We start from the raw sequence: 25,766 nt of genomic DNA, 5'->3' as shown, positions 1-25,766 counted from the left end.
TTTCTTATTTTTCTGAACAGCTTCTCCTTAAATATTAGTTCAGTCTAAGAATCTCTTGCATTAGTTGAAGAGGTTAGGTTTGTACCTGCTCACTTCATTAGCAGCTGTTACTAATTACCTGAGCTTAGCCATTAAAGAACCTGCAGGGGTTTGAGGAGAACAGTTAGTGTTTTTGTTTTGTTTTTATTTTTGTTTTCATGGCATTTAAGCCCGTCTTGTGGGTGGAAGAGTTTCAGCTGGGAACACTGAGGTTGTAGCTAAGTTCACACCTCTGTTGTGGGCTATGCTGTAGCTGTAGTCGCATAGCCCCACACCAGAGGCTCAGTGGAGACCCAGGTGCTCCAGGAGGGGTGATTCAAAGCAGTCTTTTGGGGCTGAAGCTGTGCCTGCAGGAGGTGGTGGTGTGCATCCCACTCCTTGTGTCTGGGGAAGTTGCATCCTTGCAAGTTCTAGCCTCAAGCAGCCTTTGGACAACAATTTTCATTAAGCCCCAGTATGTGGACAACATGATACCTTCTAAGGGTATGGGGGAGGAGAATTGCTTCTTTATGGGTTGTTCAGGGCACATCAGGCAGTGTGTGCACATGGTGTAATTCATTTGGAGGGTTCAGGCTGTTTTCCCTAATTCATTATTTTTGTTCTGTGGAGTGGAACTGCTTTCTCACTTTTCTTAATCTAGCTGTTCACAGGTAGCAGTACAGTTTGTCTCTCTTTCCAGAGCATGTTGCACTGATGAATTCCAGTATTAATTCCAGAAGATAGGAGTTTTTTATTTTCTCTGTCATGCTCCTGTACAAGCTCTGATGGTGAATAACCCTGGGAAGTGTGAAGATGGCAGTTCTGATGACTTTCAGCAGTTCTGTTGACTTTCTCTGCTGGGGAGAAATGAAAGAGGAAGCCTTTCTGCTCCATCTTCCCCTTGAGCAGCTGTGTAGGACAAGTCACACACTGCTCGTCTGACTCCAAGATTAATGTTTGCCTCTTACTGTTGTTAATGGCATTTTACTATCGTGTACTAGATAAATCACATTGTTGGGACAGTCCTCAGAAGGTTGTGTTGCTCACAGTCTTGCCAGATCCAACTGGCTGTGTTGGACTTGAACTTGAGACACCTCCCAAATATGTGTGGTTATGCAGTTTTTGCTGATGGTATGCATGTAACAAATGAAGTCAGTTGATTGCAATAGAAACTGCCTGTACTTCAAAATATAAAGTATTAAAGCCCCATAAAATTAAAAAATAAAATGAAAAAAAGTCTACGGATTGTTCATGTTGATGGAGGAAAGCCTGGCATGATATCCAGATAGAGGTGGTACTAATGGATCCAGTCCACTTGGTTATACTTTAAACCGTGCACATACATGAAAATTAAAATAACCAGTGGTGATATGACTGAGCTTATCCAGTAGCAAAAAAGCAGTTGAACACTGAGGAATTAGCATAGCAGGGATATGCCACCAACATGAACAATGGATGATCACACACTTCTGTCTTGAGCTTGAACAAATTGAAAAGATGTACCCGCAAATCAGATGGGTGAGATAAAAAGTATCTAGACATGTATTTCTATAAATACTATACTATATTGTGACGATTATCAGTGGTGAACTTAAGTGGGTTTTCTATTTCTTTAGCATGTGCAATTAAACAAGAGCAACCCATGGATGTTTCAACCAAAGGACTTGCACTGAGTGATTTGTTTTCTTCTTGAGATCCATACTTACTATAGTGATAGTGTATCATGGTCTTGAATTTATGTAGTTACCAGCTGAAAGATGGAGTCCCTATGGGAAATATCTTTAGCACAGTCCCTATTTGATGGTAGCAGTTGTTGAAAGGCAGTGCACTACCTCCCTTAAATTATTTCTTGGATAAAATTTAACAAGCCTCAGAAAAGATGTTTGGCAGGGATGCTTCTTAGCACTATTGATAAGATGTTTGAGCTGCATCGGAGGAAGGGAAAACATTCCCAGTACATTGTCAGGACCTAGCCAATACTAATTAACAAATCTGTGCACCCCTTTAGTTGGGTGGCAGAACTCTTAACAAATGACTCCCAGGAGTCCATGAGGCCTTTCCAGTATATTGTTGGTGACAGCCTGGAACTGTTGGGATAGCTCATTAAAATGTACATTGGTGTGATGGAACAGACGAAAAGAAGCAGCAGTGTAAGCGAAACTGGGAACTAGGAAAAAAAAAATCTTTGTGGAACATGTCCACTGTATAAATCATTGTTCAAACGATCCCGAACTATCCATTTCATTTTACATTTGCCATTTGTTCCACAAAAGGTTTGGGCATAGTGCATTTACAGCTGTATATATCAGGCCCACACAGGCATTTAATTCATTTTTGGCTTTACCAGGTACTTTAGCTGGAGTCGTTATTCGTGGGTCAAGCACAGATTATTTTACAGAGCAGTAACAAGACATGGGACCAGACTTCTTTCCTCGCTCCAGTCCCTTTACAAGCCTGAAGGATCTAAAAAGCTCTTGTTTCTTTGCTGGTGGCAATGCCCCTGACAGAAGCCTCCCTCATATAACCTGTAGGGCAATCTTTCTGGATAATTCGCTCTAGTGTGGGGGCACATGTGAGTGTTGTGCGAAGTGCCAGAGCTTGCTTCTGTTTTCTGGCTGGTACAGGGGCTGCTGGAGGGCACAACAAACAGGATTAGTCCAGTGGCAACCTGTAAGCTGCAGAAGGACAAAGCTGGACAGCGGACAACACTTGTGTTTCAAGAAGCATTGGAAACATAAAAGGCAAATTCTGCATCTCAGAATAAGCTGTTGCTAACTAAAATTGAACTATTTTATTCTGGAAAAGCATTGTAAAAATTTTTTGACAGTATGGGAAACCTCTATACCTCCTCACCAAAATGTGCTTAAAAAACCCTCTTCTGGCCAAAGGGAATTAGCTTTGCCAATTATTTCTGTTGTTTTTATGGGGAACCACAGGGGCAGTTATAACTTATGAAATCAGCTCTTTTGGGAAATAAGTTGTGGCAGTGTAGCCAAAGCCACTGGAAAGTAAGATTTACCAGTGGTACAGATAAAATGTGGCTGTCCTCATTAGTTCCCCCACCTCTTGTCTCCAGCTACGCAGCCATAGCTTGGGTTGGGTATAGGATTGATAGGTCATTCCTTTGCATATGTCCTTTCTTCAGCTGGGATTCTGACCTGTGCCTTCACCTTCCACAGCTGTTTTCTGTTTCCTGATGGGTTAGCCTCTATGTCTCAGAGAAATTATGCAGATTTGTTTGAGACTGTGACCGTTTTGATGATGGTGCCTTGACATGAGCCTTTTCCTTAGGCTTCAGACTACCTTGAACATTGGACAAGGACTGAATGAGTTTCACTGGCTGATGAGCCTGCCTGCTTGCTTGTTTTAGAAATGGAATACAAAACTGAACTAAACATATGCCATTTTCATGGTGCTGAGTCCTCTTTACTCTTTTTTTGCTCCCACAACCTTCATCTAATTTTGAGGGAAAGTCAGATAAACTGTGGTGCTTTCCAGTATATTGGATTTGTTTTTCAGATGCATTTCAAGGCTAAGGTTAAGAGTAAGAACGAAATGTTGAACCTCATTGAAATCGTTGGAAACTTTGCTTTTAGGGGCAAACTTCACCAGGAAGAATTCCTTGGCAAATCATCTGTGTAGTACTCAGACTGTGGCTTTGCATGGTTATCCTAGGCTGCAATGTACACTGCCTATATACCTAAAAAACAAGCAAACAGAAAACACTCCCAGTTTTGATAGAGCTATCAGCAAAAACCCGAGCTTGAATCCTGAACAGAAGTAGTACTTCCCTTGGTATTTGTAGACCCACTGCCAATATAGCAGCAGCAGCTTGTGTTAGCCTAGTGGATAAGAATGATGCACTTCAGAGAGATGAGAGGTTCTTCACATGCTGTACAGCACTTTAAAATGCTAAGTACTTCCAAATATGGCAGTACTTATCTTTTCGTTTCTACAATATCTTAATTTAAAAAAAAATCATAGTAGATTCTTGCAAGTGTTTGCTTTTATATTAATATATCCTCAGGGAAAACACATTTTTTTCTGATTGATTTTATAATTTAACACCTGCTTTTAAAGATATTTAAAAACAGTGTTAAGCCATCGCATCCGTTTCTGTTGGATGCTATCACATGACAGTAACAGATAACTGCTGTCTTTCAGTAATTCCATTACCATTTTATATCAATGAATACTAGAGAACAAGGATGCGCACTTCATAACAGTGAGTGCATTGTCTCTGGTATTCCTTCCTTCCTGTTCCTTTTAAGGGCACTGTAAAAATAACTCATAAGTTATAATGTGGCTAATTTTCCTGCCATGAGGGTGAACTTCCTTTTCAGGGTTTTAGACAGGAAATTACTGCTGATGAAATGTGTACAATTTACAGAAATGTGAAATAAAAAATTGCACTGAATAATAGAAGAGATGAAACAGACCTCAGAGCTACAGACTTTCATTTCACCCCTTGGCAAAGATGCCCTGGTCTGACCTGGTAGGTGGAGAGGGTCACTGAGCCTCCACTAGCATTTAGGCTCTTGGCTCCCTGTTGAAGGTAAAGGCAAAAACATGCTTTCACAGGAGTTGACAGGAGGGCATTTGGGCGTTATGCTGGCTTCAGTCAAAATACTACACCAGTAGTCTGCAGAGGCCTACAAACTAGTCTGAGATCTGTCATATTTCCTCATAAACCTAACCTCTGTTCCTTTGTAGCTAAGTAATGGTATGTAGTAAGTTACATGTATGACAGGCTTTTGCTCGCTGAGGTTTAAGAACTATCAGATATGTAATACTGAATTTAGTGAGAAATCATGGTTAATCAGTGACAATACACTTCAGCAGAAGGAACATATATTCAAATATGAGACCTGCACAACTGTGTTCCGAAATGAACTGAGTTCTGCTGTCAGCTCCAGTGCATCACACGTGGTGATGAAGGTATGAGAGCTTTCAAATCTGCAGTTACCCATGTTCGGCACATAGAACTGGTAATGAAGGGCAGTGAATGGCAGGTGATCAGAGTGAGTGTGATTTTTGCTACAGTACCAAGAATTGGGTACACGGTGCCAGTCCTTCATGGTTATTTCTCTCCAAAAATAGGCACATTTCTAAAGGCTAAATATGACTTCTGGTTTGAAATTTTGCATAAAAATCAGGGAGCTTGTGGAACATGATGTTTGCACATTTCTCAGTCTGTATCGTGAACCTGGTAGACTTGCAAAGCTGTTCAATCCCCAGCCAGCCAAACTACAGTTTCAATGACCTGATTTTGACATTTGCAACTTTAAATTTAATTTAATAAGCAGAGTTATTTTTAGAGGAACAGTGCTGTTATATGGAAGGGCCAGCTCCAGGCTTACTGTAAAGGGGGATGGTCAGAGCCACAAAGCTCTAACTTAAACACCAAGTTCTGGTACAATCTGGTAATTATTCCTTTTGGTCCCCTTACCTGTATCTAGTCCCCGTGGCTTGTCTTACTCTCATTTTACCATTATCTTATTACTGTTACATGCACAAGACTAGATGCTATTTATTAGTTGGGCAAAACTGCTCATAGCTAATTGCCTACCCCATGATATGTTGCTTAATATTTAAATAAGATCCTTTTGTATTCAATATGTTAGCTTCATGGACAAGTTAAGGGACATTTGATCATGGTGGTTTTACTTTCTTACTGTTTTAACATTCCTCAATTAAAATTTGAGGAAGTACCTATTTTTGATAATGTGTTGAAAATACTTCTCCCTTGGTGAAGTTTCAAAAGCAATGACATTGGTATTCACCTTGATATATATATATTTTTCTTTTACCTAGGAGCTAGTATCTGAGGTCCCAGGAGCTGTGCTGATTTGAATCTGCCGAGAGCTGATGTGGCTGTTTTTAACTTTGAAATGAGCAAAGTTCTCCAAATGAGGGGTTTGAGTTGCTAGTTTCTCAAGCCCTGCATTTCATGCTGTCTTTTACTCAAAGAAAAATGAGTAAGACTTTTGAAATAGAAATACCTGTATTCTACACCTGTAAGTCTTTCTCAGACTTGATACAAGGCTAAAATAAAACTAAAAATAAAAAAAAATCAGGTCACCTTAGATATGCATTGAACACCACTACTGTGGAAAGCACATCTGCATTATTGACTGTCACAGCAATCAGTATGTGGGAAAAGCCAAGAGTAAAAAAGTGATGGTGAGCACAGTACATTTCTATTAACCGGAGGAAGACTTGCTTTAAAAAATAGACTCTTTTTTAAAGGGGGATGATGAATTTAAATTGTGCAATATCCTAAAGATCTCTTTAAGCAAGTATAAGTCACTGGTATAAACTCTTGATCTTCACTGGGAGGAGGAGAAGACAGAAAAAAAGATGTGGTCAAACTTCTTGCCAAATGTTTATCTTCACAACATTAAGTGTTTATTCTTTTTATTATGACAGAAGTGTCATTTATAATCACAGGCTGGTAAATACCCACTTATTTGAGCAAAATTGAAGATATCTGACTTGTCTTTTGTAGCACTTGGTCTAAGATTTGTTTTACATGGCATACAACTTCCCAAACTTTTGTAATTTTGAAAATTACTTGGATGTTTCCTAATAAAAAAAATCAAGTGAAACGTGGATTTAGCTGAACAGTGATCATATTCTAATCAATCCATTGAAAAGCAGTGAGATAATCCAGAGTTAGGACTAATGTTTTGATTATGTAATGAACCAGAAGTGCAGTGTTGCACCAGAAGGTGAATCAATTTTTAAGGATAAATTGCTTGCCTTTGTGTTGAATGAGGTCACTCTTGCAGAATACTTTCAAATAAATTTTGGTAGAATTAAATACTTCTTTGTTATGGAGGCTTTTAAATCATTTTATAATGATGCAAAGAAAGATCTCTTCAAGACAGACAACAGGAGATACAACATCAGTTTACCACATGATACCACTCAGGTCCCAGTCTCGTCCTCCCTTTATTTTTAGTCCTGTCTAAATTCTTTAACCATAAGTAGCAGCAGGGTGCTGGGAGTGTTGCTCATATCCTTGGAAATAAACACTCTGGCGTCCCAGCAGTGCCAAGCATGAAGTGAGGAGAAGCTGTATAATGCTTCTTCTGACACAAATGGTTAAAGACTCCCAGGAGACAGTTTCTCTGTATTCTCTATCTGGGTTTTCATTTCTGAGGCATTTACTGAAATAAGCTAAGGATGATATAGCACCTGCTCTGCCCAGATGGTATGTTTGTGGGACTACATCAGATGTTGAAGATGCATGAATGTTTTTTATTATTATTATTTTTTTTTTTTTTTTTTTTACAAACGTAGGGGAGATGATCACTTTTCACAACCAGCCTCTCTCCTCCAGCATAAATTTTGCATAGTGGTTCAGGAGTTTAAGTATATACAAAGCTTACCAAATTCTCTGTGTCTCATTCACTGAATCTAGCCAATAATACAGCAACATCTCTACCTGTCCACACAGACTGGTATCTGTTACATACTTTGTTAAATTCCTGGATGAGAGGACTTCATTCTGCTCAGGTACATTTACATTAAAACTTTAGAGCCTCCTATGAGTATTGACTAATGGGGTGTTCAGCCAGTGCATCTTGCCTTTGACAGTGGGCCAAAGTGGGTGCCCTAGTAGGAGTGAGAATTGGGCACGTGTACATGGTACCTCCCATATACTTTATGGCCATTCACTGTATGTTTAGTAATCCTCAAGAGATTTTTGGTTTTCTTTCTCTTAACTTGTACATTTTTCCCCCGAACTGTATCTACTTGGCTATATTCTTGTCTAGGAGTCTCAATTGTTACTGCATAGTCTTGAAGCATCATAAGCTTTGAGCATACCTTGCACGCTTTTCTCCCTGAGGTCCTTTAGAATTCTTGGGTGAGCACCAGCTGGTCCTGGGAATTGGTTAGTTTGCCCAGGCCTTCCCCTGTTCTCCTTAAAATCACCTGAATTTTGGAGAAATCTTTTAGGTTTCTGCAAAAGTAAAGGCTAAAGTATGGGCCAAGTGTCTAATAGTTCAAACATCACATTTTAATACATGATGGTCTTTTCAGTGGTCAGAACTGCCATAAATAACCTGAGTTTCCTGCTTTATCTTTGAGAACTTTCTGTTCTGATTGTCATCTGGTTTACAGATTATCTGATAGGATTTGTGTTCCTATGGTTAATCCAACAGTATTCATGTACATTAGGTGTTTGAAGAAAGATTTATAGGCAGTTCAGAGTCCTTTTGATAGCTTCTCTATCACTATATTAAAATATATACATAAAACACACGTATATAAGTAGTGTGTACCAATTTTATTGTTTTTCTGGAAATGTGTGCATATGCAATTTTTGTTTTTTATGACTATGATCAAACTTCATTTGAAGAAATGTACCAAGAGCTAGAGAGTTCAAACACTGCTCAGCTGTGTGTGCTAGAGAGGAGTTTCTGACAGGGAGTGAATGAACCAAGTGAGAATGATTTATATGTGAAAGCCTCCCATCATCCATAATAGTAATAAAAAAAATATATTATTAAAATGTGAAGTTCAAAGTATTAGAAACTTGGCTGTAAACTAAGAAACAGCTGGAATCTTTTTTCACAGTGAACAATTTTGGAAAAATCCAGAGCCAATATTAAAAAATGTGATAAAATTGAATATGATCAATTAAATAGGATCCATTAAATATAATGGAATAAAATACTGAAAAATGGAGGAAAAAGTCTTCATAGGGTGTTTATAAAAGTAAGTTAATCTTCTGATAAATAGGTTGTCATTAACATTCACAGATACCCTAAAAACACAAAGCAAGACAAAAACAAACAAACAAAAAAGCCTGCATATTGTTTTTTAAAGGAATTGTTTATTTCACTGTGAATTGCAATCAATAAAAAGGTGCCAATTTTCCAGTAACTTAGTGTCATAACTTAAGGGAAAACAGTGTCTGTGAGTACAATTAGCATAGTATGAATCTGCTCCTCATTAGAATTACACAAATTTCATGAATATAAAATGAGAAATAATATGAAATGAGAAATATTTCACTGGTCATATGAAGCACTGAGACCTGGGCCGTATCATACTTAATTGAGGAATTTCCTTATACTTGAAAACATTTGATAATATTTTAGTAGGTTTTTGATCTGTTTTCTGAAAATAAGCAGTTCAGAATGAAGTTTCTGGTGTTCCTATGAAATCATAGATCATTTAAAAGCAGTAACATAATGAAATAAGAGGACGCTTAGAAATAATACAAATACTTCTATTCTAAATAATGAAGTTAAAAAGCATTTCCTATATAAATGTTAATTGTAGCTCATTGTTTAACATGTCAGTGGCTTACAGAGAGATTAGTTGAGAACATGGGGAAAATTAAAAAACAAACAAACAACAAAACAAACAAAAAAAAAAACCAACAGTGCTTTGTTCTGTGAGTCTTTCGATATCTTTTCTTGGGATCTTTTGCTGGGATCTTTTTGCTGTATACTGATTTTGACAAAGGATATCATAAGCTCTTTCCTGTCTGCAGCCCAGCAAAATTTGATGTGCAATATTTTTACTCTTTACTTTTAGTTTTTCTGTGGAAAGGGAGTATCTTTGTATAAGTTGTACTTCCATGTCTTCATTATTTGTATGTGGAATATACTGGAAAATCATCTAGCTAAGTAGTGTGGGTGTGATTGATCTACTGCTTTCCTGGGGGGGGGGACGGGAATCTTAAGGAAAAACTAGAGCTCTAATGATTCCAAGCAATACTTGAAAGCTTGGAAATGGGTTCAGCAGCTGAAATTCAAGGATAAATGCCCATTGGCTTCAATAATTAAAATAATAATAAGAAGAAGAAAATTCAAAACAGCTGCTTTGTCTATACTTAATCAGAACCACTTGGGATTCCTCAGGCTATGAATGTTATCAGGAAAGAATGTGATCTCTTTTTTTTTTTTCCACCTACATTTCTCGGTACAATAAAATGATCATGTAGCTTTTGAGGGCTATGAATGTCATTGCTTTAAATTTATAACATACAACATTAATATTGACTTGTTAAAAAGCTATATGTTGCATCTAATATTACTTTGTTCATTTGCCCACAGGTTGATAATCACATATGTACAGTGATAGGTCTGAAGACCACATTTCTCCTGTGTTCCACAAAATGGATCAATAGCATTCTAAGGACAAAGAAATCTGATCCTCTGCTGTTTAATTAGTGTGCACAAAACTACTAGAAAAATATTTTGCCCAGGTAGTTATTGATGCTGTTATATTTTCCTCTTTGTCTTCTGTGTTCCTGTGATGGCCCAGCCACTTCAGAGCAGCCTGCCTCGTCTTATTCTTCCTTCCCAATCTGAGTAGGATTTCCTCTGCTTTCTAAATGACCTGACTTTCTCATCCATTTTTTCACCTTGGATGCAGGGGCAACTGACACTGGCATAGCCTGTTTCCTTGGCTAGGCCGCAGGGCCCACGGCAGGGCCTTGGCCGGGCTGCAGGGCCTTGGCCGGGCCGCAGGGCCTGTCGTAGGGCCTTGGCCAGGCCGCAGGGGTTACAATGGCATCGACTGCAGCGCAGTAAACATAGGCCAAGCCCCAGCACGTTGCAGTCTTTCGTGTCTCTTTGGAATCACCAGGGTGATGACACGCCTTTTTGAAGCTTTCTGACAGTTTTTTAGGATTTTGCATTTGTTCCGGGGGGAGGGGGGGAGAAATTCCAAAACACTGTTGCTGCCCACTGCTGTAGATGCCTGCTCATATCCTCCCACACTCCCTGCCACTCATAACTATCCTGCCTCAGGCCAGGTCTCTAGATGGCATACCTAAGTAGTTTTTTAACCTTAAACAAAACTTGAAGTGCATTCAGGAGACATAATAATAAGAACATGCTGGTTTGAACATCCCAAGGATATTCGAAGTTTTGAAGCGCTATTGTAACTAGCCTGCAGAAGAGGGGATGAAGGAGAAAGAGAGAGTGAAAAGGTGGGAAAAAACGTCTCTCTCTGTCCCTTCTATTGATGATAATGAAAAAAGGTAGAAGGTGCAATTATTAATAGTTTCTGAGATATAGTTCCCAAAGTATGGAGTTGACGGCAATGCTGAGTCCAAATACCAGATTAGTCTCATGATCATTAATGGCTCAACATGACATCATATGGTATGGAATATTCTTTTGGACAGTTCAGGTCAGATGTCCTAGTTCTGTCCCAGCTCCTGCTGCAACCCCAGCAGCCTGCTCACTGGCAGGACAGTATGAGAAGCTGACAAGTCTTTGGCTCAGATTCTCAGCCACAAAGTTTCCATTAACTGTGCTCGCTATGAGAAAGACACGATGCATTTGGTAGATCAAGTCCCTCACCTAAATCACCTAATACCACTAGGATGCAACCTTTGGTCTTCAGTCTGTTTCCTGCAGTGCCTTAGAGGCAAACAGTTGCAACAAACAGTCTTCTGTTCTATGTTTCCTGTTACTTTTATACAGAGAAATGAAGAAAAAAAAATGTATGCAAGAGAAGAGGTGTAGCTGCAAGACTGCTCAAAAAGATATATAACTCATTTCATACCCTTTCAAGAGGTGATATTGTCCCTCTTCATCCTTAAGGAACTCCTTAAACCCTCAAAACTAGAAGTAGAATTACCTCATGGTGATCTCATTTTTTTTTTTTTAGGCATGAAGTTATGAAGTTTCTAATCCAGTCTTTTATCTTGTATTCACAATTATAATGTCAAGATTGAATAATCTGCCTTTATCTCCAGGGTGACAGCTATGTAGGAACTTCAAAAGGGACAGTTTTGCCAGCATCTAAAGACTCTTGTTAATTACTATCATGAAGTAAAGCAGGATGAAAAATGGTATTTCTTTCTGATAGTGTTGTAAAAATATCAGTGATGAAGCAGTACATTTTAAGTACCTTAACAATGCATTTAACTGAGATCAAGACCATTTAATCATGTTGCAGGCTAATCTCTACAGGATACAATATAAAAAGACGTGTGTGTGACACTGATGGTTTAGAAAGCTCGTAATTGGAAATAAAATATTTTGCTTCCATTTTTCTATTGAAATTGGCTAAGATGAGTTAGTAATAGTGTTGATATACAGTGTACAGGAAGGCTTGTATTGTTATAAGTGTCTTGTAAATAAATTTTAACTTATATTTTCTCATCTTTTCATATTGTATATTCCAGCTTTATGCTGTTTTGACTGCTGTTGGACTTAAATGACCTAATTAGCGTAAAGCCAGATTATATATTTTAATACTACCTGTAGCAAGCAATGTGCTGCCAGCAGAGAATATGAAGTGTATCAACCATATGCCCACATTTCTCCAGGGCTGGGGTTCTGCATTGAGCGTAGGTTTGTCTTTGTGGTACTTGTGGAGAGACAGAGGCCAAGTGAAACTCTGCAGATGGATGAATGGAGTGGCATTTGCTCCATAGGCTTCAAGAGCCATACGAAAGAACTCCTTAGGTCAAACCAATAGACTTAGACCCGTGGCCAACAACTATGGCTACATTCTCATCTTTTAAAGTGGTTGTGTCCTGCTAATTCTTTCAGAATCTATGGAAGTCTAATATAAATAAGCGCCCAAGCAGTCACCTTGGTATTACTAAGGTGAAAGTAAGTACTTCATACAGCCTAATGATAGGTAAAAATAAGACTGAGGTTTTCAGAAAATATGTAGTATTTTCTTTACTTTTAAAATCTGGTTTAATATAATTTACCACTATTCATATCACTAAAAACATATTAAAAACACTATATAACTTAAAGCTGAATTGATGTTGGTGCAAGAACATAGATTCTTATAACTAAGCTCTTGCAGAACAGTAATTTTGTGAGTTTAATATTATATCAGCAAAGGTTTTGAATGGTAGTTAGTCATAGAATCATTAAGGTTGGAAAAGACCTCCATGATCATCTGGTCCAGCTGTCACCCTACTACCAATGTCACCACTAAACCATGTCCTGAGGCAGAGAGTGGGAAGGCCAGGCCTGCACCTGATGCCCCCCCCAGACAAGGGCTGCCTGCGGGCCGTGTTTGAGGATCAGCCGCAGGGACAGAAGCTGTGCAGCTGCCACAGCCGCTACCTGGGGCTCGGCTGCTGCTGCCCCATCTGCGAGCCCCTTTTTCCCTGCGTTAAGGCGCCTTTATGGCCTATCCGGCACTGCGCAACAATGAAGGCACACAGTTATTGAATCATAGAATCTTTAGGATTGGAAAAGACCTCCAAGATTATCTCGTCCAAACATCCCCCTACCACAAATATCAGCCACTAAACCATAAACCATGTCCCTAAGCACCACGTCCAACCTTTCTTTGAACACCCCCAGGGGTGGTGAAGCCACCACTTCCCTGGGCAACCCGTTCCAATGCCTGACTGCTCTTTCTGAGAAAAAATGTCTCCTTATTTCCAACCTAAACCTCTCATGGTGCAACTTGAGGCCATTCCCTCTAGGCCTATCGCTAGTTATCTGCGAGAAGAGGCCAGCCACCAGATCCCCAGCACTTCCTCTCAGGTAGTTGAAGAGAGCGGTGAGGCCTGCCCTGAGCCTCCTCTTTTCCAGCCTAAACAACCCCTGTTCCCTCAGCCGCTCCTCACAGGACTTGTGTTCCAGGCCCTTCAGCAGCTTTGTAGCCCCTCTCTGGCCACGTTCCAGGGCCTCGATGTCTTTCTTGAAGCGAGGGCCCAAAACTGAACACAGTACTTGAGGCCCCGGTGCGGCTTCACCAGACCTGAGTACAGGTGAACAATCACTTCCCTGGTCCTGTTGGCTACGCTATTCCTGATACAAGCCAAGATGCCGTTGGCCTTCTTGGCCACCTGGGCACCTTGTCAGCTCATGTTCAGGTAAACATCAGTCAGCACCCCCAGATCCTTTTACTGTGCACAGCTTTTGAACCAGTCTCCACCAAATGGCTGTCATTCCAAAATCCTTATGCTGCTAGTAGCCCATAGATGATGTCCTTAAGGGAGATCATCTTATTATGAGTATAAAGGGAGTAAGCAATTGCAGAGACTTTGGGTAAGGGGAAGAAGAACCACCCTCCCTTGTTGCTATGCTTCACATCCCAAAAATACAAGATTTGGCAGTGGTTATTCAGAGTTTCCCTGCAGGAGCTCCACTGTGACTGTACAAGGGATGACAATTCACATGATATGAACTGGTCCCTGCTGCCAACAGCTGATTTTAGCAGTGCTGCTCACTTGTTACCTACGTGTGCTGCGTTTGTGCTTTGTGATGTCTTGAAAAACATCTAAAAATAAAGGGAAGCTGGAATACTCAAGTGAGAGTATTGCCTCCTGGCAATGGAGAATCAACAAATGGAATGTTCCTTGTGTCTGTATAATTTTGTAATGGTGTCATCAGTATGAAAACTGCAGATATATCTAGTCCAGGCTTGGAGTCTCTCCCCGCGTAACAGAAGGAAATGCCATGTGTGTGGCTTTCCCTGTGTACATAATTTCCGTTATTTCTTTTACTTAGGGAAGAGACGAACTTCTGAACTTCTGAAGCAGAAGCCGAGTGCATAGATCATTGTGGTTAAATGGGGGGGGCCTGCTTTTTCAGTGACGGGACAGCTTTAAGTAATTACCAAGGTGCTCTCAAGAAATCGTAATGGTTAAAATGAGTCAAGCGTGGTAACGGGAGCATTGTAGCACTTGTGCTTTTAGAAAAGTGAAATGTCCATTAGAGCTAAGGCTTGCAGAATAGTTGAATTTAGTGTTAAATTTAGTGGGATCTGTGGGGTGTTTTTTCAGTTGTGCTTGACACTGAGAACCTTGCGTATCATTTTAGGTTGGGGTGAAAGTTACTGTTTGAGTTTATTACCAGGTTCTGTTTTAAAAATAATGAGGAAGTTTAAAGGAAGTACTGCAGATTTTTATTTTTTAAAGGTAGTTCTAGTGCCTGAATAGCTTTCAGAAGTTAAACTTTGTACCTACAGGACATTAGCTTTGTAGTGCAAATGCCCCTTCTGAAAGTAGGTGTGAAAAATTAAATCACTTGATAAGTCCGTGGTGGTGTTAGTACACTGGGACTTCTGAAAAGCTGCAGTCCTCAGACAAACTTGTATCAAGTGAGCCTGAGTAGTCTTTGCTGCCTGCCTTGCCATCAGAGCAGTGCCCACAGTGTTTCCAACATGATTATGCTTGAAAGCATTGTAAGTGGAAGCATTTTAAGTGTTCTGTTATTAAAATGATGCATGCATGCAAACAGGCACAGCAAAATATCCATAATAAATCTAAAAAGAGTGATCTGTGAAATGTGGACTGTCCCAGGGTCACAGAGCCAGAAATCATTGCTATTCAGTAGAAGTGGTAGAAGAGAGCAGCATGCAATGAAGTGGGCACCCAGCTTGGGGGGCAGAGTCTGTCCCAGGTTGGAACTGCAATAGTGTTCTTGCACAGCTCTTTGAATTGCTGTACTAGAAATCACAATTAAAATAGGTCATTTTATGTGTGTCTATAACAGCAATCAAAGTGCAGTGGTGGTTTAAGTGTTTTAAAATGGCTAAGCCAAGTCATTTTCTCACATGGCTGGTTTTGATATGTAAATAATAAAAAACACGGTATGTGCATTTATGCTTTTAGAAATATATGATTTGTTGCTAGGAGTAACTTTTAAGAATTATTACATGTTGGCTTATTTTATTCACACAGAAAATGATGATGAAACTACCCTCAGATTCCAAAAACTAGAATGGGTCAGCCTTCACGTGTGTCAGTTAATGCATCTGCCATGCTCTGGCCAGAGATGTAAGTACAAATGATTTTAACATTTCCTTGTATGTGATTATTGGAATTTTGGTCAGAACTAACAGATGGGAAAAAAATATGTCATATTCACTAAGACAGTTGCTTCTACTGATGTGGTGGATACATTCATTGTCTTAAATGCGTATATATGTACATATATTTATGTATTTCGTTAAGTTTGAATTACTTCCCAACTGGTACGTGAGAGGACCTTATATCACTTTTAATTTTCAGTCTTAAGTTTCTTAATCAAAATTTTAGAATAACTTCAGTTTGTGGTTAGAAATAAATGAAAACGATTTTCAGTGACAGTAACTGAAGTTACATTACACATAAATATTCTTGGTAGCAGAAGAAAAAATCTTCCTTTTGCAGTGACTGAATTGCACAAGCAAGAAGTATGGTGAGTTATTACACAGCTCTACTGTAGAAACACATGGATACAGAGGAAAAAACTTGCTAATATCTTCAGTTGCTTTTAAATCCTAAGTAACATGTACTTGCCTGAACTACAATACAGGCTAGTTTTTGCTGAATACGTCAGTGAATTACTGCTGCAAAAAAGTACAGTACGCAGTAGCTACTTAATCAGATTTCCCTAAAGACAGCTCTACCAGTCTTTTTGAAACTAGCATGTCTGACTACACAGAAGGAAAACATACTTCAGTGTCTCTTTTGCAATTTCATTCAGACCTTAAATTAATGTGCAGAGTATAACCAGTTTTCAACCAAAAAACTGAGAGGATTAGTGAGTGAGGCATGACAAACAGTCAATCTGAATGAAGTAATTCTCAGAGTATACATGAATAATTGCAGTGATGCTGCATCTATAGAAAAGTCTGGATTTTCAGTTGGCGTTTGCTCAGATCATCTGAGGCAGAAGGCTGGGAACAGCACTGCACTGTCACAATGTAATGCTTCAAGTTTTGGGGTGGTTCTGCTGAAGATTTTAGGGATTTTTCTGCTGCTTGTGTGGTCCTATAATTGGAAGTGTAAAATTGTATCTGCTGTAAATATTCAGCCACAGAATAAAGACAAAGAATGAGACTACATTTTTGTTCTACTTTCCATCCATTTGTCTGCAGGAATTGATTCACAGTTTTAATTAGTCTGCCTTGTTTCACAAAAATCTCTTCCAAGAAGCAAAAGTTACAAGCATTTAAGACTTTTTTTGCTAGGTGCTTTCTTTGGTTTCTAAATTTGTACTCGCAGTATTATTTTTTTTAGAAATGCTAATTATTAGCTCATTCAGAACTTCTGTATGTAAAATTAGTGAAAGCCTGCTTATAAACTACTGGTGCATGTGTGTGCTTTGTTATGGAAGTACAAATTCTTTCAAAACCTGTGTCATTTTTGTTAAGAGTATCAGGAAAAGGCCTAGGTCTACATACAGCTGATGAGAAAATGCAATCAATAGTGTGTTACTGAGCCCCTTATCTGTTGCTGGGAGAACGGCTTTTGATTTGAAAGGAACTGGGTAGTTATTTGTGTTAATCAAAGGATCTGCTCAGAAGCAGCAAATAATCCCATTTATTAAAAAGGAGCATAGTCTCCATTCAAATCTCTGGCTGTCCTCGGAGCATAAATACCTATGCTACTAAATAACTTATCTCCTTGCTTTACTCCGAAGTCCTTAAACCTTTTTCATCCATGCTGTGTTCATGGGTGCCTTATTCCTTGGCCTGCTCTCAGAACAAGGCAGCTACTACCTGTTATATGAACCCTGGATGGCTTGCAGGATAGTTGGCTCCAGAGACCTATCACTCTAAGCAGTATTGATATAGTAGTGCTCGATCTGTCAGTCTTTCAGTCCTTCACCACTGTCCCATGATGTATAGATCTTCAGAGATCCCTAGGGTGTGCAACATGCAATCTCACAACCATGCCATAAAGGAAGGGTTCTGGCAGGCCATGCTACAGCTCCCACTACTTAGGGTACGTGGAATTGGAGGAGGGGATGCCACAGGCGTTCCAAAGGACATTTGTCTGCTCCTGCTGCTGCGAAGTGAAGGCACAGCCAGCAAGCCCCGTAAGGGAGTGATGTGAGTGGCTATGACAACACGCACACCATTTAGGGCTGTCTGGACCTACCCACTGCTTCCCAGGACATCTGCTTTAGCACTGTAGCTCTAGCACTTGATTTCCATGTTGTAGTTGAAAAGAAAACCATGGAGACTCTTTCTATGCATACTCTGATTCTGATCACCATTAAATGTAATGTAAAAGTATATCCTTCATTTCAAGGTATTGGCTGAAGGAAGACAGCAATTCATCTGACAAAATGTTTTCACGTTAAGTGTATCAATTCATTGCTAAATGCTGGTCTCTTCTTCCTAAACATAGGATTTATAAGTCGTTGAAAGCTGTAAAAAGGAATCCTGTCCCAGTACATCAAAATGAAAATCATTGCTTTTGTTTGGAAACATCAGTTGATCTGATTTTTTTTTTTTTTTAAAGCCAAATTAAGTATTTTGATTAAAAGGTGAAACTATTTGGATATTTTTCCCAGTCCATTTTTTTTAGTCTGTACACTTGTCTTTTTTTTTCTTTTTTTTTTTTTTTTTTACACTTAAACATAAGAAAATCAAGAAAACATTGGAAATTTCAGACTCTAAATGCAGGGTAAACAGTTGCCTGCTCAGCTGCAGTATCAGAAAACCTGTTGCTGTATTATTGTCTGTTTTAAACAGTTCAGCAAAAATTATCATACTGACAAGTCCTAACCTGAGTGCTTAAATGCTGAAATGCCTGTGGTAGTAGATTTATAATAAACACAGTAATTAGATAAATTCTGAAATACTGACTTATATTAATTTAGTTCATGGACACCCAAATCCAGCAAAACATTTACATGTAATCCCATTAAAGTCAATATAATAGAAATTATGTATGTCCTTAAGTGCTTTTTTGGATTAGGGCCTAAATACTTGTTCTTTTCCAAGAAAATGTTGTTCAGCTCCTGGCTCTTAGACTCCCTAATAAAAACTAATGTTGCAACCTGAATATCTGAGTAATGAGGCGGTCACTACACCCAGCTATTTGTGAAGCTCAGTCTTGCCACTCTGCACTTGCCTAAGCGCATCTGACTTGAGTCAAGAAATACATGATGGTAAAGAGCTGAGAGGCTGAGGAGAAATGAGCTCCATGAGACGATGCTTATGGGAGAACAGGCTATGTAACTTCACAGACACGAGGAGCGAGCATGGATGAGCTAGGGGATCACAAGTTTTAAGTAAATACAGATTATTGTAGAGTAACCATTGTAAAGCAATTCCTTTTTCTGATGTCTTGCCACAGTTAAGACAGCAAGCCTTTCTCTTAAATGCTTTACATTTCCTGAAGGAAAGGTCTTTGAATTCACTGAGGAGTAACTCCTCTAGAAACTATACCCTGGAGATGTAAAATATAAGAAAAAAAATAGCCTCTTAACAGCAATGCTGTGGGAGTGGGGCTATCAGAGAGAAGGATAAGAGTCCTACTCTGGAAAGGGACTCCTGAATAAGAAAGCTGAGAAGGGGTAGGTGGTAGTTGAGCACGGGATACTGTCATTGTTGTGTGGATTACAGAGATTAGATGCCTGACAAACCTGAGATTCATTTTTTGTTCTTAGAATTACTGTTCTTGTGATGTTTTGGTATTTTTCCTCTTAAACCTTTCCTTTTTTAGGAATGTACTTAGGGCTTAGGAATTTAATGTGGATATGAAAAGAAAGTGCTTGGGAACTCTGGAAAATGATTTCAAGAGCTCTGTATTCCAAAACCTTCTGGTTGCTATATACAAGGGCTTCTACCTAGAATCCTTTTCACTGTAGATCACAGCACCTTGCAGGAAGATTGAAATATAAGGAAGACAGAAAGAATATATCTGACCATCAAATATTCTACATGTAATAATTAAATACAGCTACTTGGATGCCTGCAAATCTGTGTATATAATGTTCATTTTCTACTTCTGTCTTATTCAGACTTTTCACTTGAGTTAAAAAACAAAAACGCCTTCCACCTATGCAGTATTCTATTAGGCAGATCCACTTTCTTTTATCTGCCTTATATGCAAGCACCTTCATCATGAAGCTCTTTACTACTTTGCTCTCAGATCTTCTCATGAGACGTTACCCTGTGCCAGGAGCAGGGAGTTTGTAATTTGTAGTGTTTTCTGTTTGAGTAGCAAACCTGAAAAATCCCAGAAGTAGAAGTGGGAAGGTCACAATTTTCTGCTAAAAATAAGGATGAAACATAATGCAAAGCTCTTGTCATGGGGGAAATGCAGACATGATTCAATCCAGGTTTAAGAGCGTTCTGCAGCAGCACTGGAATCAAAAAATAATGGTTGTACTTAGCTTGGACTGTAGGCACAGTGCTGTCAGGATGTTGTTCCTGTATTCATGATTCAGACAGCAAAACCTATTCTGAAGAGCTGGCACTGCTGGATCTATGGCAGCTGTTGCAATGCATAATTAACGCCGCCCTGGGATACAGTTTCAAATACCGTGTCAGTGCATGCACGAAGCCAGCAAAACGGGCAGTACTTCCAATAGTCAAATATTTATGATTAAGTAACATTTTAATGGCATACACATTACACATTTTCACAAAATTCGGTGTGGAGAGGATGGATTCCCAAATAAGTTGTAACTGAGAGATTCCAGAGGAAATTAATGCCATTTTTTGTCCTCTATAATGATCAAGAGAAAGATGAATTAATGTTTGCTTAAGCAGTTTGGGCTATGTACAGCATAATCAACAAAATTAGTAGAGAAAGAAACCTCTAGTTGGCTATTTCACATCTAAGTAGGTCAAAATAAGAGAAGGAAGCAAAAATGTGATCAACATTTGGGTAGTATGGTAAGTGTTTTGAAGCAAGCTTGTAGGTGAAAAAGGTTTCTCAGGGAAACAGGTATGTAATACTTATGTTGAACTGCTTGCCTGGCAGGTTAAGGAAAACAAAAATGGCTCTGTTTAATATGGCTTCCTTTTGTATGTGCTGGTAGCCTTCACTGAATAATAGGAAGAGCGTCTTGTCTTTTAGGTATGAATTTGGCTCCCAACAACTGAAGATGTTACTAGAGTGTATGCTTAGTCTTCTGTTATCCAAACCTCTATGTGTTTGATCAGCTGAAACTGAGCTGCCATAATAAGAAATTGTCTAGGGGAAAGTTTGAAGTTTTGTAAAAAAAAAAAGAGAAAAAATTATCTAAAAATAAACCACAGCTGTGGGGAAGATCCACATTTAAAAATCTACTCTGACTGTAGACTTCATTCCTGCAGTGCGTGTTTTTTTTAGAAGACTATCCCTTGTTGCATATGAATTATGTAAATTTGAATTGTATTCCCAGTGCCCACAGTAGAAAACCTGCTTCATGTGTGAAATTTAACAGATGAGAAGTACAAATTGATTTTGAAATTTAGATTGTACTCCACCAGTTTTAACACTTGGGTTAAATTAATGAAGCTTTATACATTCCAAGTAGCTCAAAACGTTTAGTGTATAGACAGATATGCAGAGTGTATAGACAGATATATATAGTATATAGACAGATATCTATGTATAACATCATTTCAGGATCTGAAATGTTTCTTGAAATGTTTTATGAATTTAATTGAAATATGAAAAAATCATTATCAGGCTGAAAAAAGAGACTGTGTGTAAAATATGCGTGATATGGGTTTTCTAAATTCCTTTGAGATGTAAGGCTTTATTTTATTCATTCTTTACTACATAGTTGACCATAGACTAGGGATAGTGGATGAAGCTTAAGTTAAATGACTTTTCTATCCAGAAAAGATGCTTAATTCAATAGTACTAATATAAGACATGTTTTTCATCCAGTCATCTATGTGCTACCCTACCTTTAAACAAGCTTTTGTGAAAATTGGAGTTTGTAGCCATCAAATGAAATCCACTAAGTAAACTAGTATATGTGTTGCAGTAAACTCGTTCTTCTTGTTGGTAACAATTTGTAGTAGATTTTTGTAGGTTTTTTTTTTTTTTTTGCTTCTTCAAAAGACATGCAGTAGAGTCCTTCAAGAATCTCTTGCATAGGTATTGGTAACTCGTGGAATGAATAATCAGGTCTGTCAGGAAATGGTTTAGCTGCTACACTTCATTTCAACAAGCTCTGAGAGATCTGCAGCAGTGTAATAGGAAGGCCAGCTTTTCTAGTAGATATCTTTTTAGCTAGCATGGTTCTCAAAAGCCTGGAGAAGTATGAGGACCATAGAGGCTCTGATAAGCATGACCCCAAGTCAGGAAACGGTAGCTAATGGGCTGGCACTGGAATATGCTATCCTCAATCTGGCTAGTGATTGCTGGTATCTCGCTACCTCTGTTTTGTGAAACAAATAAATTATCCTTCAAATTGAATATCTCCAATTTTGCAACGTAAAAAGACGTGTATTATGTATCTGGTGTAACTACTTCAAGTATACATATCTAATTTGTCGGAGTAGATTGTTATTTACAAATTAAAACAAAAATTTATCTGAAATGGAAAAATGAGAAGAGAGGTAGACTGCATTTAAAGCGAAACAACTGCCCCCCAGTCCCATAACAACAAAAAAGAGGGGATACCTAGACCAAAGAAATTGTTTGTGTTTTACAAGGCAGTTTTGGATAGTTCCTGACTCCTTTCTAAACTCTTATTGATAAGAGCACAATTTCTTGGCTTACAGACTGCAGGCTGTTGAGCAGTATCTGCCCCCCTTTTTATGAGTAGAATTTCATCTTGATTATATTCGAGCTGGGTGTTACACAGCTAACTTAGAGTGAACAGAGGAAATTGCTCTTCTGCAGAGAGTAATATCTAGTTAATACATGGAGTTTTATTAATAGTATATAAATGAATAATTATATGTATTTTTAGAGTCAGGAACAAACATTACCTAGTCTAAGGTTACTTTAAAATAAGTAAAGAACATCCTACCACAGGGGAAAATGTAGGTGCATCTTGTTATGTTATAGGCTTGGGTGATGCTTAAATGAGCCAGAACAAAGAATCTATTTGGAAAGAAGTTACATTAGGACTTGGTCCAGTTACTTGGTATGTGTCCCCTTTTGTTGCCAGCTGCAGAAGGCTATCCCATAATGGGTGGCCCTATCAAAGACCATTTAGGTATAACAGAAGGAGTCTCCTAGTAAAAATGGAAGTAAATTTTTCATCTACCTACAACAATGAGCGCAAATGTTTCCAAGGCGCGTGCGCGTGTGTGACAACTAAAACCAAGAGCAGTTTCGTTTGTTTGTTTATTTTATTTATTTATTTATTTATTTATTTTGTATAAAAGGCTTGGAACAGCCCTGCAGTGCAGTTCTGACCTTTTCATTTACAGAACTAAGTGGTAGGGGAAATTGGGTTTCCTGTCAGCTCTTACAATCTGCTATTTCTCTCCTTTTTCTTGTGGTCAATACTTGGCTTTTCTCTAAAGCCTTGCTGGGGATATTGTTATTTCAGTTAGACCATAAAGACCCTCACCTGCCACTGCCAACATGTTTCCTAGCAGAAATAGATTAGCTCAAATGACAGGATCCAGGCAAAAGTTCAACTTTAATGCTTGATGCCTTATAGAAAGCTAGCAGCATGCAATACATGGCTTAGCTGCACTTCACTGTCAATATGCGCTTTATTCAAGGTTGGCACTTCTATATTTTTCTTTTTTTTTGAGATGATTTTAAATGCAGAGATAGAATAGAACTTTTTTTTTTCTTGTAAAGGAAAAATGTGTCTGGTTTGTTGTAAGATGAGATGACAGGAAAGAACAGAAGAAAAGTAGAGGATGATGACACAGAAAGTATTAGAAGTGAAAAAGATTAATTAAGTGAATCAGTCTGATTTGTGAAATTGATTAAATTAGGCAAATTTCTAAGCCAAAAGGGAATATTATTTATTGGAAGTGATTTATAGGAGCTCAGACAATGAGTAAGCTCATCTGTACTGCCTTTTTTTTAAATGGTAAAATTCTTGTTGAAATTTTTAAAATGGAAGGAGCTGAAAATCATTAAGAACGGGACTGTGCCACGTAAAATACATCAGAGGCCTAGCGGACTTCGCTTGGGGTGGAAACAAAAGCTTAGCTTCAAAATTGTGATTAGAACTGTTTTGTTAGAAAGTACAAAGAAGAATAAATACACAAATGAAGATCAACCCTCAAAGTGTAGATGATTCTGTGGCTGTTGTGATCTGCAGCTCTCTCTTCCTGCAGTTGTGACACTGTAATTAAGGAGAATTAATTACCATGGAGGTCTTGTTAAGATTAATGCTGGTAAGAAAAGGGGCTAAAATGGATAGCCTTCTATATCCTGTGCTAATCCATGGACAACCTTGTGGAAAATAAATGATAGGAGGAAAGACTTAGGGGAAGCTGACTTAGCAGAGCGTCAGGGTATCAAAAGGCTTCACATGAAGAAGAGGTAGAGAAGTCTGGCACGATCTGGAAAAAGTGAAATCGGTGGGACCAAGGACTGCTCGCTTTTTTTTCCTGTTCTTTTGTTTGATGTTTTGTAAGGAGCTTAGTATTTTGCTATTTCTGAAAAAGATGTTCTAGGGAATCCTTCTCAAGGAAAGTGGACTTATGAAAGGTACTGTGCAGATAAGTTATGGAGAAATTCTTTTGTATAGAATATACTCATCCTGTAGATCATGACAGAGAGGAAAGAACAGCAAGGTAAGAGATGGTGTAAAAGCTGTTATTGCAGTTTTGCTTACGATAACACACTATGTTTAGTGCAAATTAAAGGCAAAGGACAGGATATCTTTATAGAGGACAGTGCATTTTTACAAAAGGTATGTTGTGGCAGAGCTGAAGCCTTGACTGCATGGACAGATTATTGAGAAATGCTGCTAAAATATTCAGCGAATGGACAAATAAGCCATGAGAAGCAGAAGAAATAGCTTTAAGTGGGAGCTCATCGGGGGCTGCCCAAGCTGGTTGGTCTGCTGAGGGGAATGCCTGTGCAACTGTTTTCTGAGTATTGGTCAGTATGACTTTGACTTCTTGCTTTGCTGAACTTTGTGGGTTTTTCTTTTTCCTTAAAAATAGACTTAGATGAAAAGAATAAAGGGTTAAATAAAAGGACAGAACTGCAGATAAGAAAAGAACATCTACTTATGAATAAAATATTTCCAATCAATCCATAACACGTTTGAAGGCTTCAACTGACCTAACTCTTTTACAGTACCAGCTGATTTAATTTGACTGAAAAACCAGAAAACCCTCTGTTCACCCAACTGTATAATTGACTTAAGGAGTGTGAATAGCCTGTTTCTCCTTTCATTTGATTTTTCTTCTTTATTTCTGGAAAGAATGTTGCAGATAGGTGGAAGCAAAGGTCTGTTACTTTGCAATGTTTGGTTTTTTTTTTTTTACAAATGGAGGCTCTGTTTGTGAAAAGGTCACTGTATGACTTAAATTTGACAAGGTCCCCTTTAATAAAACCTCTAGAATGCAGTTAGGCTTTTGCTATTATTTTTGACAAAGTTCAGGTGGCAAATCATAAGTTCAGTGAGGACAAGTAAATCTAAACTGCCCCATGCCAGCACAAGTTCTCCTGGTACTACAGGTAAGCATACTGAAAAACAAAACAAAACAAACAAACAAACAAAAAACAGGAGCCCATGCAGAATGGTATAGAATTATTTAGGTTGAAAAAGATCTTCAAGATCATCAAGTCCAACCATCAACCTGACCCCTACTGAGTCCTATTGTTGAACCATGCCCCTTGGTGCAACAGCATAGACTCTTGGTCCATCAGTCAGGCACAGATCATTAGCATTAGATGCACAAAAGGAAAAAAAATAATAATAAATAAAAAATATGTAAAACATTAATGTGGGGAAAGTGCCTGGGCAGATTCAGAGCAATGGAAATTGTAGAGTCCCTAATGCTGAAGAGGTGCAGCTTTTTGTAGGGAGAAGGACCAGAAGAGTAACACCATTTTTAAATGCTGCTTTCTTTTGTCTGGTGTAGGACTTCCTTGCAGTTTCATCGCATTTTGCCTCCCTGCTGCTTTCTTGGCG

General features: G+C 38.6%; 1 long non-coding RNA gene across 1 annotated transcript in view; it reads left to right on the top strand.

Annotated features, from left to right (window-relative positions):
* The first annotated feature begins 13,438 nt into the window (after positions 1-13,438).
* LOC106032688 (uncharacterized) overlaps positions 13,439-25,766 on the top strand; it is a 442,177-nt gene continuing 429,849 nt past the window's right edge. The window contains exon 1 of the long non-coding RNA XR_010832750.1: positions 13,439-15,754. This is a non-coding gene — a long non-coding RNA (uncharacterized lncRNA). The remainder of the gene's footprint in view (positions 15,755-25,766) is intronic.

This window comes from Anser cygnoides, chromosome 7, assembly GCF_040182565.1.
Source record: "Anser cygnoides isolate HZ-2024a breed goose chromosome 7, Taihu_goose_T2T_genome, whole genome shotgun sequence".
NCBI classification, from domain to species: Eukaryota; Metazoa; Chordata; class Aves; order Anseriformes; family Anatidae; genus Anser; species Anser cygnoides.
The sequence above is the reverse complement of the archived record's forward strand: the minus strand, read 5'-3'. Positions and strand labels throughout refer to the sequence as shown.